Source organism: Lissotriton vulgaris, chromosome 6 (genome assembly GCF_964263255.1).
Source record: "Lissotriton vulgaris chromosome 6, aLisVul1.2, whole genome shotgun sequence".
Lineage (NCBI taxonomy): Eukaryota > Metazoa > Chordata > Amphibia > Caudata > Salamandridae > Lissotriton > Lissotriton vulgaris.
Window position 1 is genome coordinate 788629920 of NC_141694.1, and position 22835 is coordinate 788652754.

At 43.7% G+C, this 22835-nt stretch overlaps 1 protein-coding gene across 2 annotated transcripts in view; it reads right to left on the minus strand.

The window, feature by feature from the left end:
• The window catches only part of TTLL2 (tubulin tyrosine ligase like 2), a 78165-nt gene that overhangs the window by 12864 nt on the left and 42466 nt on the right, over nucleotides 1-22835 (minus strand). The window contains exon 1 of one of the 2 annotated variants that reach the window (XM_086925279.1): nucleotides 18341-18519. The exons of the other annotated variant lie outside the window; for it this stretch is intronic. The gene's annotated coding sequence lies outside the window, so the exon portion shown is untranslated. Of the gene's footprint in view, nucleotides 1-18340; nucleotides 18520-22835 lie in introns of those variants that run through there. 2 annotated transcript variants of the gene reach the window in all.

Below are 22835 nucleotides of genomic sequence, written 5' to 3' on the forward strand. Positions count from 1 at the left end.
AATTGAAAACTAGCAATAGGAAAATCCAAGAGAAATTGTTATCCACCGGAGACTCAGTTTTAAGAAATGCACTTACAATAACCAGAAGTATTGAACATTCTGAATACTGTGTCAAAGAGATGGATGTAAATGCTAGAATGCGTGAAGTGAAGTTATTAGTGTAACAATCTGATAAATCACGAGGGAAAGAGCATATAGACAAAGGGCCACCCCAGAATTTTAGTGTGTGTGAAAAGTTTGTTCAAGGAAAGAGTGAACAAGTTTGTTTTCATTGTGGGAAAAAGACTAATTTAAGTAACAGTAAGAGTTGTCCAGTCATTGGTGGATATGCTTTAAATGTGACAAGAAAGGGCTTTATAATTAGGTATGAAAATCGGGAAAGAATCAAAAGGGTCGAATCATGAATATAGTGGATGATGTGGAGACTGAGTCTGACGAGAATTTCATATTAACATTATCGGCACCGGAGGATGAGAAAGGTACAGTCCTAGAAGTTGCTTCTGTAGGGTCATTGAGGAAGAGAGAACCACCTCATTATGACATACTATTGAATGGTAGAAAGATCAAAGTAATGGCCGATTGTGGTCCCCTTGGTATGGATGAATTCAAAGAATTTCCAGACATTCAAACATCCCAACTAAAAATCTATGCCTACGCAGGAAAAAGGGTGGATGTTTTGGGTAAATTCAGGGCCAATATTGAATTCGAGAACAACTCCACACAATGCACAATATATGTTACAAAGAATGGTTTGAACCTAGGATGTGATGAGCAAGGAGAGCTCAATACTGTACTTGACCCCAATTACTCTAAACAAATAATCTCGAGGAACAGGTTATTTAAGAAAAATGAGTCAGCAAAGTGACAAAATGTATCACTGGTAGATAATTGTGAGTGGGTTATTCAATATTACAGTGTTTTTGGGAAAGTTGAAGGGGTTTCTACATTTAATTGTTCTGAAGAATGCTTGCCTGGTGGTGCACACAGTACATATGGTAACTCTGGCTTTGAGGAACGAATTGAAAGAGGAGCTGTAGAAAGATATATCATCAGCGTACCACCAAATAGTTATGCAACGAATCGAGGCATCTAAACTCTTTCGTAACACCCAAAGGAGCTTACCATTACATGTGCATGCCGTTCAGTTTAGCTTCTGCATCAGCATGTAGCGGGAGATGGAAAATGTATTCAAGGCATGTCTGGTGTAGCGTATTTTCAGGACGACATACTGGTGTATGGCAAAAGTCAGAATGAACATGACTTAATGCTTAATGATGTGTTGCAAATAATCAGAAGGAGTGGGCTTACATTAGGAACGAACAAATGTAAATTCAGTGATTCTGGAGTAGACTATTTGGGACACCACATATCTGGTAAGGAATAGAGCCTATATCTTGAGAGCGATTGAGGATGTGCCTGCACCTAAAGACAAGGAACAGTTAAGATCATTCTTGGGGCTCATCGAATATTATTTCAAGTTGGTTGACAATTTTGCTGCAAAAACTATATGCATATGTATGCTATTAAAAAAATGCCAGATTCTTGTGGGATGGGGAGTGTGATAAGGCCTTTACATCTAATAAGGAGGAAATCATTGTAGCTGTCCCCCTAAAGCCTTTTAACACTCGTGATGTATGTATCATCACTACTGATGCAAGTAAATATCACTTGGGAGCTGTCCTCATACTATAAAGAAACAATGGAGAAAAACAAATTAATGCATTCTCTTCGAGAGTCTTACAGGGTGCCGAGAACACTCATTCCACCATAGGGAAAGAAGCTTTGGCAATGTGGTGGGGTATCTAGTACTTTAAGAACTTCATCTGGGGCAACGAGTTTCTCTTACTAACTGATCATAAACCATTGGTTAGATGTGTTCAAAACTAAGGCCCTCATTAGGATGGCAGGCGGACTTTGCATGCCCGCCATCCTCACGGTACTTGGGACCGGCCGCCATAAGGGCCAGGGTCTCGTGGGGGGTATTAGGATGCACCCGCGACAGTGGCGGGCGCATCCTGCATTTTTAACATTGTGGTAGGCGGTGCTCTCAGCACCACCTGCCACAATGCTAAAAATGCATTTATGCATTTGCATACACAAAGCGGCAGGCACAGCGCGGTGCCTGCCGCACTGTGTATGCAAATGCAGGGGGTACCACAGGTACCCCCCCATGTGCACCCCCCACCTCGCCTTCACCATGGGGACCCGCATGGGGCCCCTGAAGTGAAGACTGCCTGCCTTTCCGTGGCGGCAATGGGCATCTGTTTCAGCCCATTGTAATATGGCTGGCGGTGTCTGATAGACACCGCCAGCCATATTGAAGCTTTTCCGCCCCGGTCGCAAGGCGACTGGGGCGGAAAAGCGGTGGACAGTCTTTCCGTCCGCCGCGGTCCCCCCGCCTATAGTAATATGGCGGGGGAAATGGCTGGTGGTGGCAATCCGCCCCACATCCTAATGGGCCCCTAAGTGCGGAGGAAGGGCAGCTCCTTGCATTGCCAAATAGCAATACTGGTTACAGGAATTCCAATATCAGTTGTAATATGTGTCTGGGGTGCACAGCTTTGCGCTGACTGTTTATCCAGGTTGCCTTTGGATGATCGATTTCACAAAGTTGATCAGGATTTCGAGGACGTGGAATTTATTTGTGCAGTAGATGTGGTATTGAATAGCGCACTTTCAAAGGAGGAGTGTAAGAAAGCATGTTTGGATAATGAGGTAATGCAAGAGGTCATACAGTATTCGTCAGGTACATGGCACCATCATAAGAAATGCGAGAAACCCTAATTCCCTTTTGGACAGTTGCAGAGAAATTGTCCATAATAAACCGAGTAATGCACAGATGTGAATGTTTAGTTGTACCCGTTAGCCTTCACAGTAAGATATTAAATCTTGCTCATGAAGGCCATTTAGGAATATGTGCCATGAAACAGTGAGTGAGGAAAGATTTATAGTGGCCGAAAGTAGATAGGGATATTGAACATCATGTTAGAAAGTGCTATTCATGTGATCTAAGCGACAAAACTCAAGTAACAGTACCTGCTCCTGTCACACCAGTGCAATGCGACAATATATCATGAAGCAAGATAACATTAGATATTACTGGGCCATTGGCCATTCGGGGTGCCACCCCTAAGTATGTTTTGGTCCTAATAGATTGAGGTAAAAAAGTGGCCTGGGTTAAAGTTTGTGGAAACGATGAACACCACAACAGTCATTGAATTTTTACAAAAGGTACTTGTTGGAGAAGGCTACCCAGAGCAGTTAGTAACTGACAACTTACCCCAATTTGTGTCTAGGGAAATGGGGGAATTTTTGAAGTCAGTAGGAATCAAGCACATCAGGTCCTCTTTATTACTATCCCCACAGCAATATGTTAGTACAATGATTTAAGTGCATCGTTAAAGATCAGTTACAGTTAGCAATAGTGAACAGGGTGGATTTGAGGAAAGATATTCGGGATATGCTCTGGGCAACCAAGACAACGCCTCACATTAGTACTGGAATGTCACCTTTATCCATTGCTAAAAGTGACAATAGCGTGTTCTATAATGAACAAAGATTGGATGGATAGGAAGGTTGTGGATTTGGATAAAGCTGAATGGATGGTGGACTTAAGAAACCTGGTGCAAAGAATGTACAGTACAGTTGAAGGTTATTGAAGAGAATTGTCAAAAGAGACTAGCTACATGTGACTTTATGGGTTGGACTCTGACTTGTTTTGTCAGTTGGCACCTTGTTGGTGTGATCATGAAGCCCTCACCCTTCAACCTGGTTGGTGGCATGCTTCATCATCGGGCCCACCCAGTGACACCTAATGTGTCCCGGGTGTGCTACGACGCCCGATTACAGCGGGGCTGGTATTTTTCTGAGAATGCAGTATTGGGGGTTAGTGAAGTGAAAATTAAAACAGCTTGGCGGGGGTCCCAGTACCCGAGGGTAAATGAAATTTTAATAACTGGGCCTCCGTCAGCGGTTAAAACAAGGCAAAAGGATGTTTGGTGGCTAGTTACGACCTCCTACATCCATTATGGGTCGACATGTTTCAGCCAGTGCCTTTGTATTAATCTGGCTTTCCTCAGGACCTTTATAAAAATGTGCTGGTGCAAATTAAAAAAGTGGAGTGTTATACAGACTATGTGTTACACTCGCTAAGGTGTTTTTCTAGGTGTGAGAGGGGGATTCCCTTCTCATGCATACCTATACATACAACAAATAGGAGATAGACAAAACATGTAGGAAAAATAGTGTCACTTTGCAAGTTGGTTAAAGTCATGAAAACGTGAATATGGCCGATTCTAAAGTGCATGGTGGGGAGACGAAAGTCGGCGAAAGTGTAACGGTGCTGGTGGTACCGTTAGGGTGATTATCGTCATCTAGCTTAGGCGTGGTAAGGCTAGAACACGGGCTTCAAGCTCATACAGTGTGATAAATGGTGTAAGAGATCTGTTCTTACGCTGGAGATTAGCAGCCGATGCTTCCTGGAGTGAATCGGCAAGGGATTGACCCTGTGGGGAGAAATATGTAGCCACTGGGGGTTAGGAGACCTGTAGGGAAGAAAGAGCGCTTACCCACAGTTTCTGTCCAGGGATCGTCATACTCACAGCCGTTCTGGTCAAAGCCTGCGGTGTACCTGTGGCGCCGTCTTCACACTACGGTAACTTGAGCATTGGCTGCCTTGCTGTTTATATTGGCGCGTTAATTGTTATCACCTGGATTGGGGAGCAATAGTAGAAAGACTGCCCAGGGAGTGGAAAGTGTGACAGGCGCTTGCGCTAGATTGAGACAGCGCGAGCTGAGGTTAGCGCATGCTCGGTAGGGAGTTTATCGCTGATGCGTGATAGGAATTTATTGCGCATGCGTTGTGGGGTGTACGCATGGTAGCGCGACTTGAGATTTAGCATTTGCGCGATGATGTATCTACATCTGTACTGGGAATTATTCCTGCATGTGTTTTGAGAGGCTATATTTGTGATGGCCCAGGGTAGTGTAACCATTGATATTTACCCTAGAGCAGAGTCTGACGAGCTTCTGTATAATAATGCCATTGGTTATGGTAGTAGTGGTTTCCAGGTGGGTGTTTTTAGATGTGGCGTCATCAATGTGGCGCGATCAAATTGGGTGCACGTCCTGGTGAGAGTTCTGTTGGTTTTGTGTAGTCAGTTAGGCTGTGATGGAGTTCCAGGGGATGGCATAATTTAGCCCTTCTGTTTGTAGGGAGAGGCGGTAAATCCAACGCTGTTCCTTATTGAGCAGCTATTTCTCGTTGTCATCCACATTTTCAGGGAACTGTTCTATGACAGTCCAGGTTAGATCATTGGGATTGTGGTTGTGACTGAGGAAGTGATTGGTCAGTTTGCTAATGTTCTTTTTACACCTGATGGTGCTTCTGTGTTCTGTCACTCTAGTACGTATTTTGCGTGTGGTCATGCCAATGTAGCGGAGGCCACAGGTGCATGTCAGGAGGTATATCACATTACGCTAAACTCAGCTCGCACTGTCCCAACCTAGCGCAAGCGCCTGTCACACTCTCCACTCCCTGGGCAGTCTTTCTACTATTGCTCCCCAATCCAGGTGATAACAATTAACAATATAAACAGCAAGGCAGCCAACGCCCAAGTTACAGGAGTGTGAAGACGGCGCCATAGGTACACCGCAGGCTTTGACCAGAACGGCTGTGAGTATGATGATCCCTGAACGGAAACTGTGGGTAAGCGCTCTTTCTTCCCTACACGTCTCCTAACCCCAGTGGCTACATATTTCTCCCCACAGGGTCAATCCCTTGTCGATTTACTCCAGGAAGCATCGGCTGCTAATCTCCAGCTTAAGAACAGATCTCTTACGCCATTTATCACACTGTATGAGCGTGATGCCCGCGTTCTAGCCTCACCACGCCTAAGCTAGATGACGATAATCACCCTAAGGGTATCACCAGCACTGTTACACTTTCGCCGACTTTAGTCTCCCCACCATGCACTTTAGAATTGGCCATATTCACGTTTTCATGACTTTAAGCAACTTGCAAAGTGACTCTATTTTTCCTACATGTTTTGTCTATGTCCTACATGTGTATGTATAGGTATGCATGAGAAGGGAATCCCCCTCTCACACCTAGAAAAGCACCTTAGCGAGTGTAACACATAGTCTGTATAACACTCCACTTTTTTAATTTGCACCAGCACGTTTTTATAAAGGTCCAGAGGAAAGCCAGATTAATACAAAGGCACTGGCTGAAACATGTCGACCCATAATGGATGTAGGAGGTCGTAACTAGCCACCAAACATCCTTTTGCCTTGTTTTAACCGCTGACGGTGGCCCTGTTATTAAAATTTTATTTACCCTCGGACACTGGGACCCCCGCCAAGCCGTTTTAATTTTCACTTCACTAACCCCCAAAACTGCACTCTCAGACAAATACCAGCTCCGCTGTAATCAGGCGTCGTAGCACACCTGGGACACATTAGGTGTCACTGGTTGGGCCCGATGATGAAGCATGCCACCAACCAGGTTGGTGGGTGAGGGCTTCATGATCACACCAACAAGGTGCCAACTGACAAAACAAGTCAGAGTCCAACCCATAAAGTCACATGTAGCTAGTCTCTTTTGATGATACATATAATCCCACGGGGACTCGGACTAGCTAACTAGTCCTCTCTCTCTCTCTCTCTCTCTCTGGATACGCCTACTTCTTGCAGAGAATTACCAGTTAAAATGGGGTACTCAGTGAGAGTGAAAAAACTCATCATGTCGCTAGAAGTTATCCTAGGTTCTCTGCGCCTGCCAGAGTCAAGGAAGTTAAAGACTGTGTTGCAGTGTTAGAGAACGGAAAGATTTAGAACAAAAGCATAATTGCTGTTGTCCCTGATGTCATGTCTGACTATGTGCAAAAGAGCTTAAATGTTAGTTCTGACAATGAAGAGGGATCAAGTAGGAATTTCAATCCGCATGGGCTAAATCTTTACCGTCCAAAGTTAGATTGCCTGATGAATGTACAATGAATCATTTTCCAACCACGCCTGGCAATTTCGTTGTGTTATTAAAATATTGAATGTTCTCCATTACATTTAAGGCAACTTCAGTTTAATGTATTTCTCCTGTGCTAAGCTAGTGCACGTTCATTGTTTATTTACGGTTATGTTATTCTATTTCACAGGATTATTTCTTATTGCATAGACACTGCATGTGTAACTGTTCTTTGTAATCCTTTTTCCTGCATTTTCCTCGTAACTGTTCGACATGATCATTTCCACTTGTAAGTGTTTCTCCAAATTTTGATTATCTATTGAAAGTATTTTTCTTTGGATTGTTTTGAAGGGGGGGATGTGTTAGGTTTGCAACCTGTTAAGTGCTGGGGCATGGATGGAATTTTTCGGGGTGGAACCTTGGGGGAGAAAAACAGAATGTGTAGGTGGAATATTTTAGGGTGGCAGTTGCTGCCTGGAGCCTGGTGTCACTGAGAATAAAGCAACTGTGTACCTTTGTGAGCTGTACTTCCTTTTATACTCATTACATACCTTCACATTTGGCTCAGAAATAACTGTTAAATGTGAAATACAATGAGACGCTGTTTGGAGTCAACAAAGAATATAACTAAGCATGTCTTAGACATGACAATGGCTATAGACATGTGTAAGCAACATCGAGTCTGCTAAATTTGAACTCTGGACATGACTATCATTTGTAATCTGAAACACAGCTTCGGCTGAATTGCTTGAAATGAAAATCCCAACTACAAACACTGATTCTGAAACAATTTAACCTTGCGACTAATCAATTTGAATAAGCCAGCAAAAGGAGTGGCAGTCCTGCGACCTACACCTCTAAACAAGCACTTACAATGCAATAGGTCCTGCATTACTGAAAGTTGGAGCTATTGGAGTTGCATTATTATTTGTAACGCCAATAGGTCAAACTTTTAGTTACATGAAACCTATTGCATTGCAAAAGCTTGTTTAATCTTTGGCTTACCTCAGGGATACCCGTTCTTCAGCAGGCCAGTGGCCTGTAGAAAAGGGCCTACATGTTACCCCTCCAGATAACGACATAGATGGACACTGAATTTCCACGTGACGGGAGGTGTGAAAGCTAGAAGTCAAGAGATAGACAGAGCTGGCCAACCAAAAGAATCAATTGGTGAGGTCCGCTGGGAGGGAACTAAGCACTGAAAGGAGGGACAGGTGCGCAAAATTAACCAACCAGACAAAAGAAATTTTATAGAGCAGCCCAACTAACTAACCAAAAGGGGTGGGAATGTCCAAAGTCTCCGATAGCCCATTTACCGAATACAGATGGCCTCACAGAGCAGTGCAAGCACTACCCAGGCTCGACCTAAAAATAAGTTTAAAATCTGCTCAATTACCAAATGTCTGGGTCAAACCCATAAAAGCACAAAAACAATCAGTTTTGCGATGATTGTAGAGTAGTCAGTATGAAAGTGAAATAGATTTCTCAAATTAGTCTCTAATAATTAGTCTCTAATAATCAATTGTTCAAGTAGAAACCAACTATACATTTCGAAAATGATAATTAATTATTTTGACATGTTAGCTCAGTTTAAGTGCTTTATGCAACAAAAAAGTCCAGCCAACACGTGGGTCGGGTAACCCACATCATACATGACCTGTGACGCTATTACGAGAATCCCCCCTGGACCACCGTGACCGCTTAATCCAATCTTCATTTCCCATCAAAATCTTGTACTCTGCCCGTTTTAGATGGTGCACTAGCATTGTTACTGTAACACTGCCACTGTAGGTTACCTTGCTTATTGACCCTACGCTCTGTGACGGAGGCCCACACCAACTCATGTGCTAATTCCAGATACAACCTTTAAGACTTTTTGTAAACAAATTCTAGGCCACAGCAAACTGCTTAATACACTCAGCCCTACAGAACTGTTAGCCTTGAGAAGTTTCCAGGTCTATGCTCCAGTGAAAAGGTTAAACACCTGTTGACAAGCCTTTTTATGTCGAGCATCAGCACGCATGCGCTGTCTGCAAGACCTGCTGTAATCTTTTCACCGCAGTGAAATTAGAGCTGCTGCTTACCATTGTCTGACAGCTTATTGGCCAGTGCTCCCGATACATCATTTCCATTTTTAAGCCAGGAGCACCCCCCAATTACTGCTTTCCTACACCGTGGGTTTTTCACTGGACTATTTTGTTTTTCTTCATTTAATTGCAACATTGCCAACACATGCATGAGGTCACCAATGTTACACACTGTAAGCAGCATTTACACTTCACGTGTTAATGATCCAATCAGAGCTGTTTTGGTGGGTGACTACATATTGCTAAAATGTAGGGACTTTCCAGTAATATGAAACCTCATCTACGATGACTTTTTAGTTCAGACATAGCCACAAGCATAACTTTTTTGTACACGGTTGCTGTGTTTTATGTTAAAGCACGTCACCCGCTTTCACAAGTATTGCCTGCAGTGCACAAGACTAGGCTGATAAGTCCGAACTTCAGTGGGCGCACGCAGCGGCGCAGCGCATAAGGGTTGACTAGTGATTGTGACCTTCACTGGTCACACGCAGTAGCTGCAGTTGTGGTCACACACCGCAGCAGCAGTGCACAAGAGTTAACAACAATTAACTCAAAATTTTATATAACAGCCGGCTTCCACTGGTCGCACGCAACGGCAGCAGCATATGAGAGCGCGCTTGTCAGACCTTTACTGACAGCAGCGCATATGGCTCCTCTCGCTAGCAGAATGGAAGCGGCCGGAGGGTGCCTGTTTCCTGCTGCACTCTGAACCCTCAGTTACAGGTTGAATGTTGCTTTTCTGATTCTTGCTTGCGCTCAGTGAATGAACTCCTGCGAGTGCACATCATCATTGCTTTTTCTTCATTTAGCTTGGGGATGTTAAAATTAGGCTGTCTGCCTTATAAGCAAGGAGGTAAAGCCTGTGAGGTGTGCATTTAGAGCGGCACTGCAGCTCTGGTTATCTCCACAGCGCTTTGAGGCAGGACTCCTGAGGCTCGGGAACAGCCCCGTGTGATGCTGAGGCACGGCCGGGGCCTACATGTTCGAGCCGCACGGCCTTGATAGCCTGCTGCGGTTAGATGAGGCTGGTCCGTCTGACATTGAAAGACCACAGAAGGAATACTTCTTAAGACGATTTATGAGAGCTGTTAAAACCCAGATATGTGTGGGGTTTGCACGGAGTGCTGCCTTTGGTAGATAGGCTGCATGAAAGAAACAGAGCTATAAGCATGCCCAGCCAATTGACATTTACAATGTCGAAATAAAAAAATGTGTAGACATTCCAACCTCGAAGTGTTGGTCACTTGCTATTTGGATTCAAATGGCCCCCACTTGATGGGATGGAATCGTGGCACGGCCACCTCATTCTTTCACTTTAAGAGGTGTCCTTCAGTGGTAATGCCGTATCTGAAGTATAGCACTGCAAGATGGGCCCTTTTAGAAATGGGATCTCTTGGTGGCTAAGGCTTGCGCCAAAGCCAGGAAGATACCACCACTCTAGTCAGGGCAAGGGAGTTACACGCCAAAGATAACCCCTGCTCACCCCCTTGGAAGCTTGGCACGAGCATTCAGGCTTATCCCGAAGGCTATGTGTAAAGCACTTGCGCACGCACACAGCAACAACATCCCAGGCACACTACAAAAGGAACTCCACACAAGTTTATATAAAAAATAGCCTTTGTATTCACATAACACATTAGAATAGTAATCACATCATATACATGGTGCCACCTGGCACTAGGTCATATTTACAAGGGATTATTTACTACTGACAAGGCCCACTGGACCACTGTCAGACCCATCATAAAGCGAACTTAGTGAAAGTAATAAATCTCATAAATGTACAACCAGTAATCACTGGTAACCACTGTACTTAGCATCAGCCTGTAACATAAACTACATTATGCACAGTATCACATTAGGTGTGAATTACATTCTGCGCCAACCTCACCAGCATAAACACAATATGCAATCCTCTCATTGGTCTAAAAGCATTAGACCCTAACCTCCTAAGCACACTCACATAAGGAAATAATCTCAGCGGAACATAATCTCACTAGCATAAACCGTAGTATGCAAACAACCTCATAATCATATAAACCACATTTATAGGCATCAAACAGGGTGCGTAAATCATATTACATGATTCACATTTCCTAGCACCACATAAATCACATTAGGGCCTAGCGCCCTATTACTCCCAGTCCCCTGGCCAACAGGCCATCTCAAAGGGGCTCAAACGCCCTGTGTCCAGAATGACAGGGCTGCTGTCTAGCAGCTGAATCCAATTGCGCCATTGCGCAAACCTAAGCGATGCAGCTGGCACTAAGTGCTGCACCGCTGTGAATGTAAGGGGGCAAAGGGGAGCGTCTCACTACTAACTTAAAAAAGACATGCCCCCAAAGCACTGTGGTCTAAACGATGCAGCTGCCCACTACGTTCTGGGCAGCTGTGAACAAAAATAAAAGGCTGTGCACTTACTGGTCCCTCTAATTCAGTGTGCCAACGTTGCAGTTGCCAGCACTGGTGCGGTGCAGCTGAAGATCAACAAAATGCAGGCATGGGTACCACTGGCCCTCGGGAACCCCTCTAGGGCCCCGAAACTACTGTGCCCTCGTTGGAGCCCCCATGGGCTCGAAAAACACACATGCCCAACGTTGGAGCCCCATGGGCTCGGAGAACACACTTGCCCAACGGTGGAGCGGCCCTCTGGCAGGTGAGGCCGCTCGAGAAATAGGCACTGTGCCCGGGACCAGACGCGCCTAGAGCCCCACTCTTCTCTTCTCCCCAGCGCGGGGGGGGCAGGCAACGACAATGGGCCTCGCGCCCCCTCCGCACCAGCTCCACTCACCAGACTCCTCTTGTGGCGGTCTGCGGGGTCGCTACTTGATCCGGAAACCTCGCCTGACTTCCGGTTTTGTCTGTGGAGCTGCTTCTCCTCAGGTAGTGGCTGCAGCAATGACTTTCTCCTTTGGTGATAATGCGGGTTGGACACCCGCAAGTTAGATATACACATAAGCGGGGTGGGCACCTGCATAGCACATAAAGAATGTGGGGTGGGCACTCGCCATAAAAACCAAAAGGATAAGCGTGGTGGGCACCCGCAATACCTCAAACAGAACAGGGGAATCCCTATGTCGGGATTCACTCGACAATGATCGCAGCCCAGCGCTGCAAGGAGAAAATTAAGCGCTCGGTGGAAAGAGAAATAAAGCGCTCACCAGGCGCTAGGGGTAGGCAAAAAGTCCTGAAGCAAAGGAGAACAAGTCCCAGATAAATGTTCCTCCAGTTCCAGGGGCCAGCTGGGCCAGCACACAAGGCCCTCCAGCAGGGAGGCAGCCCCCATGGCGGTTCCTCCGGGCCCCAGCAGCAGCAAGCCCCCCACACGTCAGGATCAGGAACAGAGCCTCTTTCATGGGGTCACAGCCCGTATATTTATATTAGCAAATCCCTTTGTGTCACAGCACAGGGCTTGGGGATATCAGTCAGAACTGGTTTAGGGGAGCTTTGGAGCACTTTAATTTACTCATGCTCCTCTCCCCTTTGTCAGGTGGCGGCTCAGTGATCAGACACACCACAGGGGCGGAGCCAGCATTGTGGAGGGAAGGCACAGCTCTATTCATGTCCCAGGTGCAACTCACCCCTCCCATCTGAATGCAGATCTCTCTATTCATCACTGGGCTAACTCACCCTGTCTCCTGGAGCCACCCAGACCTCTCAGCTCCTGTCAATCACAAGTCAGACATGGAATTCACATCAGGCAGGCGGACACGAAGTACACAAAAATGCCAACTTCTAAAAGTGGCATTTCTCCACCAGTCACCATAAATCTGCACACACCATCGGGCAGCATTTATCCTCACGAGTTCATACATACTAAACTCGACCCTGCACTCCCCTCATACCAGGAATTACCATGGACACACATATCCCCCATGTATTCCTATGGGAGGGCAGGTCAATCTCACCACACTCACTCGAAGCGCGCACGCACTTTAAACTGGGCCACAGTGCTAAAGTGTCCAGAGGCCCAGAACCAATACCTCCATGTCAGAGCTTAAGGCAAAAAGTTCAGGGGTGAACATGCCATAAAGGGCCAAGTCTAACAGGGCCTTTACCAAAAACTGGTCCTGCAGAGATGTTAGTAAATCTATTAGAAAAAACTCTATCACTCCAGATGCGTTATCTCGGGCACTCCTCAAAAGCTTAAAAGCTGTTTTACTAGACACCCTCAAGCTGTCGCCCATTGACTGAAATAATATCTTTATAATATCATCTAATGAGCACTAAGCAAGCTTTGAATGTCATATCTAATCTGGTGAAAATGAACATTCTTGTTTAACTTGCACCTGCAACATATAACAACCTTCCTCTTTCTAACATGAGGACAAATAGCTTGGTTGGATAATACACCTATTCTAAAAAGCGCCAAGAGACAATTGGTTGTTAACAATATATAACCATATCCTTACAGAGCACTAAGGGCTAGATGTAGGTAAAATAGATTTACCGATTTTAAATTACCGAATTTTACCTATTCGGTAATTAAAAATTGGTAAATCTATGGGGTCGACATGTAGGTATTCCAGATGTGCTGGAATACCGAATCGGATGATTTCGGTATTTACCGATTCGGTATTTACCAAATCGGTAAATACCGAATTTCACAAGGGTGCAGGGGGTGTCACTTTGACACCCTCTGGCACCCCCAAAACAGGCTTGGGTGCCATGTGGCAGGCATACATGCCCTAAGGGCAGGTCTGCCTGTCACATGGCATAGGTGTGCATGCACACATGTGCATGCACACCGGAATCGGTATTTTACCATCAAATTGGATTTGATGGTAAAATACCGATTCGGTAAGGCTCCTGGGACTCTGAAGAGTCCCACCTACATATGGGTGGCTCAGATTCGGTAATTAAAAATTGGTAAATCTATGGGGTCGACATGTAGGTATTCCAGATGTGCTGGAATACCGAATCGGATGATTTCGGTATTTACCGATTCGGTAAATACTGAATCGGTAAAGCCCATTCATTCCTATGGGCTTTGAAGCCCATAGGAATGAATGGGCATTACCGATTCGGTATTTACCAAATCGGTAAATACCGAATTTCACAAGGGTGCAGGGGGTGTCACTTTGACACCCTCTGGCACCCCCAAAACAGGCTCGGGTGCCATGTGGCAGGCATACATGCCCTAAGGGCAGGTCTGCCTGTCACATGGCATAGGTGTGCATGCACACATGTGCATGCACACCGGAATCGGTATTTTACCATCAAATTGGATTTGATGATAAAATACCGATTCGGTAAGGCTCCTGGGACTCTGAAGAGTCCCACCTACATATGGGTGGCTCAGATTCGGTAAATTTACCGATTTTTTATTTTACCGAATCGGTAAAATTACCGAATCGGTAATTTTACCGATTCGGTAAAATAAAGCCCCCTACATGCCAATCACCTATTTACCGATCGGTAACGGCTGAAATACCGATTTTCGTCCGTTACCGACCGACCTACATCGGGCCCAAAGTCAGTAAAATGCTGGGCATCTCAAAAAATGTAAAGTACTGTCCTCACATACCACCTGATGTCACGCTTCATTATTGGCAGTCCTCGCGATTTATAAATCACGTTTGACAGAGAGCCGGCCTACACCTGGAGACAAGGAGGCACTTCTAATGAACTAAGTGGGGCCTGCTGTGAATAAGTGATTTTAAAAATCAATATGATAACCCAAATAAATGTATTTGCTGGGTACTACTTGTTGTTAAAAATAAAAATGTGTGGATTGGAGGAACTATTACCCCATCACCACCTTTATTGTCCACATGTTTCTGCCAGTGGCCCAAGTGGCCTTCATCAGGACGAAAATCGGGCTCCTATCCTACCAATATGGTTCAAATGTTACCACTAGGTAAGGGTGGCCTGTGTCATCCTCTAACTGTACTGGAGTTCCTTATACCCCAAAATAGGGTATAAGGAACAGTCCTTTAAATTTTTTGAGATGCCAGCACTTTAATGACTAAGTGCTTTGTAAGGATATGGTTACATTTTGTTAACGACCAATTTTTCAGGGTAGCTTCTTTTGTGTGTGCATTTCAGAGTTTATTGTCAGTATGGAGTGAATATTTCTTAATTATTTCGCTCAGTGTTTTTTATTTAGCATATTGTGTTCATTTATTTGAAATGAGCAGGCTGGTGGCGGGGTGATTTCGATATTTATTGTAGGAAGACCCCAGCGGCATGAAGTTAGTTACCTGCTACATGGTCCCTAGTACAAGACATGTGCACACAGCCCATACTAGAATAAAACGCTCTCCATAACTTCACTGTGTGCTGCTTGCTTAGAAAAAAATCTGTTGCAACGGTCTAGTCTTTACAGCATTCTACAAGGGTGTACATAACCAGAAGTGGTGGAAGAATGATATGAAGAACATAATGCACAGCTGGCCCATGCTGGACACATGTATCATAGTTAGGAAATCTCCTCTTCAAATTACTTTACACCTGTTCATCCTTTTTGTTCTCAGGCCTGTGGAAGAAACCCTGCGCAGATACCAGCCTTCTCTTGTTCTCTCTTGAGACTGTATCCAATGTGACCTAATTCCTTCTGGCCTTGCTTATCACCAGCCGTCCCTTGACAGCTAGCTTTACTTTACACACCCATCTCAGATAGCACACACTTTCAAATAGATATATCCAGCTACATCTCTGCCATTTGCTGGTTGTAGCAACCCTTATACGTGTCTACTCTGAATTTGTTTTTTAATCTTATGGCGACTGCTTTCAAAGTGCTTTTGCAGCCCGGTTCGACACCTCAAAATGCTCAAGGTGTAGAACAACAGATATCCAATTATCCTGTAGGCTCATTAGAACTCAATATTTTGCCCATAATGGCCTCGGAATGGAACATCATTTGCTAAATAACTATGTGAGACTAATTATGCCCAATGTTTGCTTACTCCTATGTTTAAAGGGAAGTGAAATAAACTCAAAATATACTTTTAACATTCTTTACAAATTGTCACGTGTGCCACAAGGTAGAGCCTCTTTCACCAGCATCTCTTTATCAGAGCCCGTCCTTAGTCACCCATAGGAGACCCCTTCTGTAAATGCTAGAGCCAAGTGGTCCTTTAATGTTCTGTCAGTTACCCTAAATCTTCAGGGAATATGTGATATTAACTTATCCCTATTTTGCCTTACTTAAGGAGCTGTGAAACAACAATAGGGCAACCCAATAGTCCCAAGGAACTGGGTATAATCAATAACAAATCACCAAGTGTTCCTGAAGGAATAATTTAACACTACTTACAATTTATAACTTGTCACAATAGTGAGCATGAAATCACAATACTAAAGAGACATTTGTATCAAAAAATATATTTTCTTTTTATATATCAATTTTTCTTTCAAAACATATACTTTTTTATATTGTATAGATATTGTTCCACATATCCATTCTTATACGGCATCAAAAATTGTACTGAGTTTTTCTCAGCATGTGCAGTACGTTTTTAAGACTTTTTAGACGTTATATGGGCAGTATTTACAAATCAACCATATATACATTCATTTACAACTTTATACATTGCTTGACATTCATTCAATGAAGGCAATATATACAAAAAAGCGCCTTTTGTATATATTGCCTTCATTGAATGAATGTCAAGCAAAGTATAAAGTTGTAAATGAATGTATATATGGTTGATTTGTAAATATTGCCCATATAACGTCTAAAAAGTGTCAAAAACGTACTGCACATGCTGAGAAAAACGCAGTACAATTTTTGTTGCCGTATATGAATGGATACGTGGAACAATATCTATACAATATAAAAAAGTATATGTTTTGAAAGAAAAATTGATATATAAAAAGAAAATATATTTTTTGATACAAATGTCTCTTGAGTATTGTGATTCCATGCTCACTATTGTGACAAGTTATAAATTGTTAGTAGTGTTAAATTATTCCTTCAGGAACACTTGGTGATTTGTTATTACTTAAGGAGCTAGCACATAATTCATCCTAAACCACATACCATCCCATAATACTACTTTGTGCAGCCAACCATTAACTAAATATTGTCACGGACGCCATTTGCTTTTTGATCTGCTTTTTCCACTCATCCACACATGCCTCACCACTGGCATTCACCCATCTGTCGCCTGCCTTGCCCTATTCCAATTCTCAGATTCCTTTGAACTGCAGCACCAAGCAATATGTCTGCCTATTAGCTGTCCCTGCCTGCTATGTATTTTACCATACAATTATGCTTTGTACGGCATGACGACCATCTTTCTGTTGTTGTAGTGGGCAAACCAGTGCCTCTTTGGGGATTTAGAGGACCAACTAATTGTGATGTGTTTTTTCTTGGTATCACAAACTCACATGTCCGTTCAGAAATGTACTGAGCCTTAATTCACAGCCAGTGTCCCCCATTCGACAAAATTATATTTAAGTTGAGTTTCCTTTAATACAGTAGAAGAAATAAGTTAAACCGCCACATAGAGGGTCTTGCATTTGAAATTTAAAAAAAAGTCCTGATACTATGTCTGCTCTAACACCCTACAACAATAAAGTGCAGATTTCACACATAAAGGTGCAAACACACTTTTGTATTTTCTTACCATTTACCATCCACAAGCACTGTAAATATAAATAATATCATTACTTCACAGCAATCTACTTCAGAAGACATTACATCACAGTAAGTTCAATGGAATGTACCCAGGGCCTGTAAATTAAATGTTACTAGTGGGCAGCAGCACTCATTGTACCACCCACTAAAATAGCACTGTAAAACATGTCTCATGCCTGCCACAGCAGCCTGTGTGTGCAGTTTTAAACTGACATTTAGACCTTCAGCACCACGCCGCCTTTCATGTTTGCAACATGGGCCACACTTTATGTTTCAGCACGTCGCTCGCTTTTATGTTTACGACATCAACAGCTCTAAGTCTCGCAAATGTGAGGCCTCTTGCATTGCAAAAACAAGCATTTGCAATGCAATAGGTCTCGCAATTGCGAGATTTTGAGCTATTGGCAATGTAAATGAAATTGCCTTTTATGTGTTTAAAAAACCTGCAATAATAAAAGGCATTGTCATTTACAATACCAATAGGTCAAAGTTTCGAAAAGCGAGACCTATTGCATTGAAAATGCTTGTTTGTTGTAACTAGCACAAAATGTCGATGTAATAAATTGCCACTAGTGAAATGCATAACTGGTTTCTACTTGAACAATTGATTATTAGAGATTAATCTGAGGAACATATTTCACTTTCTTTCTGATTAACCTCTAACCGTCTCAAAACTGGAATTATTCAAACTGAAAATCAAAAACAAACCTGTGAATCTGGAGTGATGAAGTGCAAGTCCTGGAATCCAAAGTCACCCCTGCCAGACAAAATCTGGCAGACTGGAGAGCTGAGACCAACCAGTTCATTCAGGTGTTTCCAGATTACTGACGTTCCCCGAGTGTTCCGATTTCTTTTTCTAACTCCGTGTACATAAATTGTCTTAGAGTCTGCATACAAATAAACAATAACCAGTAATGTCATAGGCAACACTTTTGTGAACATCAACAAATGTGCAACTCGCACAGCCCGTAAACCACAAATTACATAAAGCTGCCCTGGAGCGGTTTCTCTACAATGCCCTTGTGTGGTTTACTCGCGTCCATCTACGTCACCAGTCCGCGCTGCATAAAGGTGGCAATGGCATCCTTTATCCGAAGGAAAAAAGTAGTGTTCTTTAAAAGCTAAAGGTAGCATGACTAGCTGTGGCAGTTAATGTTTAATGATAACCTCAACGAGTGAGCTGCCGAAGGATGTTTTTCTTTGGTTTACTGCAGCTATGGATACTAAGTGGTAGTAGAATGCGTGACTCCTCTCTACGCCAAATACATACAACTTAATATTAAATTAGTCAGTCCCTGAGGCGATACGTGAGTGTAACTAACGCTAGACAAAATTGTTTCGAATTACAGACGCAGCCACCTTCTAAACAAACGGATTCAGGCAATGAATTTTTATATCAGGTGTTGTCAACACAAAAATAGCAAATTGATAATTCTGCTTTTTTTAATTTTACTTAGTATTTTCAAAGCACCCTGCACACCAAGCACAAGACCACCACACGAGACAAGAGGGGATACAAAAACAAATAAACATAAAAACATATTCACATGTATTGTAAAACGCTGCCTTGCCAAAGGAGCCACTTCGTAGCACTGTTGAAGATTGAAGTATATTTCTTGAATCTCCATATCAATAGAACTACATCCTTAGCAGTGGGCACCCATGGTTATACTGGGATGCGGCTCACCGGGTGCTATTTAAAGATTCGTGTTTCAGTAACATGTACTATAAGTATTATTTGCCCCAGTCCTACTATGCTTTGAAAGTAGAAGACACAGGTTTACATTTTACTCTCTGTGCCACTGGGAGCCAATGAAACCCACTGCATCGATGGCCCACATCAATGGTTCACAACATCAATTGTGCTACGTTGATGCGACAATAGGGAGATAACTGCTACAGAAACGAATACAGCGTCATGAAAGGTAAGCACTATAGCAACATAAGTTTCGGAGAAGAGTTAATTTTTTTTAGCAATGGTAATATATTTAATTGAATATAATTTTACATCTTTTATTTCAAATGATTCAACGTTTGGGTATATTAAATCAATGAACTTACATTTTTAATAAGAAAAATATAAACAAAAATAAAAGTAGATGAAGTTTTGTAGCTCTAATTAGGGTATTGTTACGCATACATATTTAATTTAAATAAGGGGTTATGGTAACTACTGGGGTCAGATAATGTATAATTCATTTAAAATAAATAGAACAGTAGTTTAGGTTAATATTAACGTTAAATTACAGATAACTATTTAATTTACTTTTTTTCAAATGAATTAAGATTAAGGGCTAGCATTAGGCTGAGAAAATAGATTTACTTTAATTTCATTTTATCTGAATGAATTATGGTGTAAGAATGGGCACACATATGGGTTATATTTAAGATTAGTAATTACCTTTAATTCATTTTAATTCATTTTAAGACTAGGGATAAAACTGTGGTTATAACTATGTTAAATATATTTAAATATAAATGATTAAATTCATTTTACTTTAATTTAAAATGGGTGTTGGGTGTTGGATGGGGTAGTGGGGTACACACAGCCATACAGTTAAAACACAACAAATGGAGCCCACACCAGTTTTAGAGAAACAGCCAATATTAATCTGAATAAAAACAAGACCAAAACTACATAAATCCAACATACACAAGTGAAGATATCACTTTTGCACTATTTACTTCAACTATAACTCTTTGGAATCATGTAGCTCTGACTGGGACAATTTGGTTACGGATGACATCGACCACTCCACAAAGTCAGTCTGGCCTTGAAGGAACGAGGGCCAGTTACGCAGTCAGACAGACCCCAGTACAGTACCTTGGAGGAGTCAAGAACACAAAAGACGATACAAAGCACAGGGGAGGTGAGGCGTCGCAGAGGCAGATGCGGCGTTGGATCCTTACTGTAGTGCAGGGGAGGTGAGGCGGTGGTTGCTACTACGGCGCTGGCTCTTTACTGCTATGCAGGGGAGGTGATGTAGCGTTGGTTCATTAATGCTATGCATGGGAGGTGATGCAGCGTTGGTTCCTTACTACTACGCAGGGGAGGTGATGCATCGTTGGTTCCTTAATGCAATGCAGGGGAGGTGATGCTGCAACAGTTCCTTACTGCCACGAAGGGGGAGGGTGATGTGGCGGTTGTCGGTGCAATACCTTGGTTCCTTACTGTGGTGCGGCATCAATGTAGTGTCTAAGGTCAAGCTGCGAGGCTTCGATTCTGCATTGTCAATGTCGAACCACGAGGCCGCGGTGCAGCGCTGGAACAGTACGCCACGGACCTCGGTGATGGGGTGCTCGGGACTCCCACAGTCATGGTGCTTCGAAGGTGCTGCAGCATCATCTGGTCCTGCATTGTAAGTCCGATCTTTGCTTTGAGTGGGGACCAGGGTTCCAGTACAGGCAGTGGCCTGGCGTACGAGTTGCAGACAAGCGCCGGTTCCGAATTCAATTGGAGTCAATGCTTTGGTTTCTTCTTGCTTGCAACCCAAGTTCACTTCCAAGGGCCCAGGAACTGGAATTGGCACCACTTGCCAAGTAGTGCTTTTACAGCAGAGGGGTCCAAGGGTTGCACGTGAAGTCTTTGTTGGCCGTGAGACTTCTACTAGGAGGCAAGCTCAACTCAAGCCCTTGGGGAGAAACTTTGGAAGAAGGATTCAGAAAGCAAAATCCAGTCCTTTCAGTCCCAGGACAGACATAACAACCATCAGGCCAGCACAACAAAGCAACAGTCAGAGTGGAAGCTCCTCCTACAGCATCCAGATCTTCTTCCTGGTAGAATCTCGTCAGTCCAGAAGTGTTCTGAGTTTGGGGTGTAGGAGGTCCAGTACTCACATCCTTTTCTGCCTTTGAAGTAGGCAACTTTCAAAGGAGTGTCTTTGTAGTGCACAAGACCCTGCCTTTCCCTGACCTGGCTCCAGACACACTGCAGGGGGATGGACACAGCTTTGTATGAAGACAGGCACAGCACTATTCAGTTGTCAGTGACAACTCCTCCCACCACTCAAGCTCAGGAAGGCCCATTAGCCAGGTGATGGGCCATCAGGATATGCAAGGAACACCTCAGCTCCCTTTGTGTGACTGTCTGGAGTGAATGCACAAGAGCTCAACTGTCAGCCAACCCAGACATGTATTCTACAGACAGGCAGAGGCACAGAGTAGATAAGCAAGAAAATGCCCACTTTCAAACTTACAATTCAAACACCGGCTACACAAATATGTTTTTTTAAATTGTGAGTTCAGAGACTCCGAATCTCTATCTACTTCCAAATGGCAGATACCCTCGTAAGAGGTTACAAAGCAGTTCCAATGCTAACCTATGGGAGAGAAAGGCCATGCAATAGTGAAAAACGAAATTAGCAGTATTTAACTGAAACACGCCAGTACATGTCCTACCCATTAAATATACTGCACCCAGCCCATGGGGCAGTATTGGGCCTACCTTAGGGGTGACTTACATATAGTAAAAAGGAAAGGTTTGGACCTAGCAAGTGGGTGCACTTGCCAGGTCAACATGGCAGTTTAAAACTGCACACATAGGCACTGCAGTGGCAGGCCTGAGACATGTTTACAGGGCTAATTGTGTGGGTGGCACAGTCAGCACTGAAGGGCCAATAGTAGCATTTGTTTTACAGACCCTGGGCACCCCTGGTGCATTGTACTAGGGACCTACTAGTAAATCAAATATGCCAATAATGGAGAAAACAATTTACCATTTAGACAGGGAGCACTTGCACTTTAGCACTCATCAGCAGTGGTAATGTGTCCAGAGTCCTACAACCAGCAAACACGAAATGCAGCACACAGTCAAAAACAGGCGGTCAGAAGCAAAAAGACAGGGGAAATCACACCAAAAGATGCTAGATCTAACAGCAACAAAGTGTGATAACAGGAGCAGAGGGTCATTTGGCATAAGGGATGGAGAACAAAGACATCACTGGGTAGAGATGAGCCATCCCGGGGAAGGTCACCAGGCACAGAGGTTAGGGAGATATGTAGCAGCCGCCACCCATATTAGCATGGGGGCGGAAACATGCCTTTCTGTGGCGACAACGGCATGCAGATTTTGCTTTCGGGTATGGGGGGAGGGTGCACATGGGGGGTACCTATGGTAGCCCCCTGCATTGTCATGGACATCATGGCAGGCACCTCGCGGTGCCTGTCACCTTGTGCATGACAATGCACGCAGTGCATTCCCAGC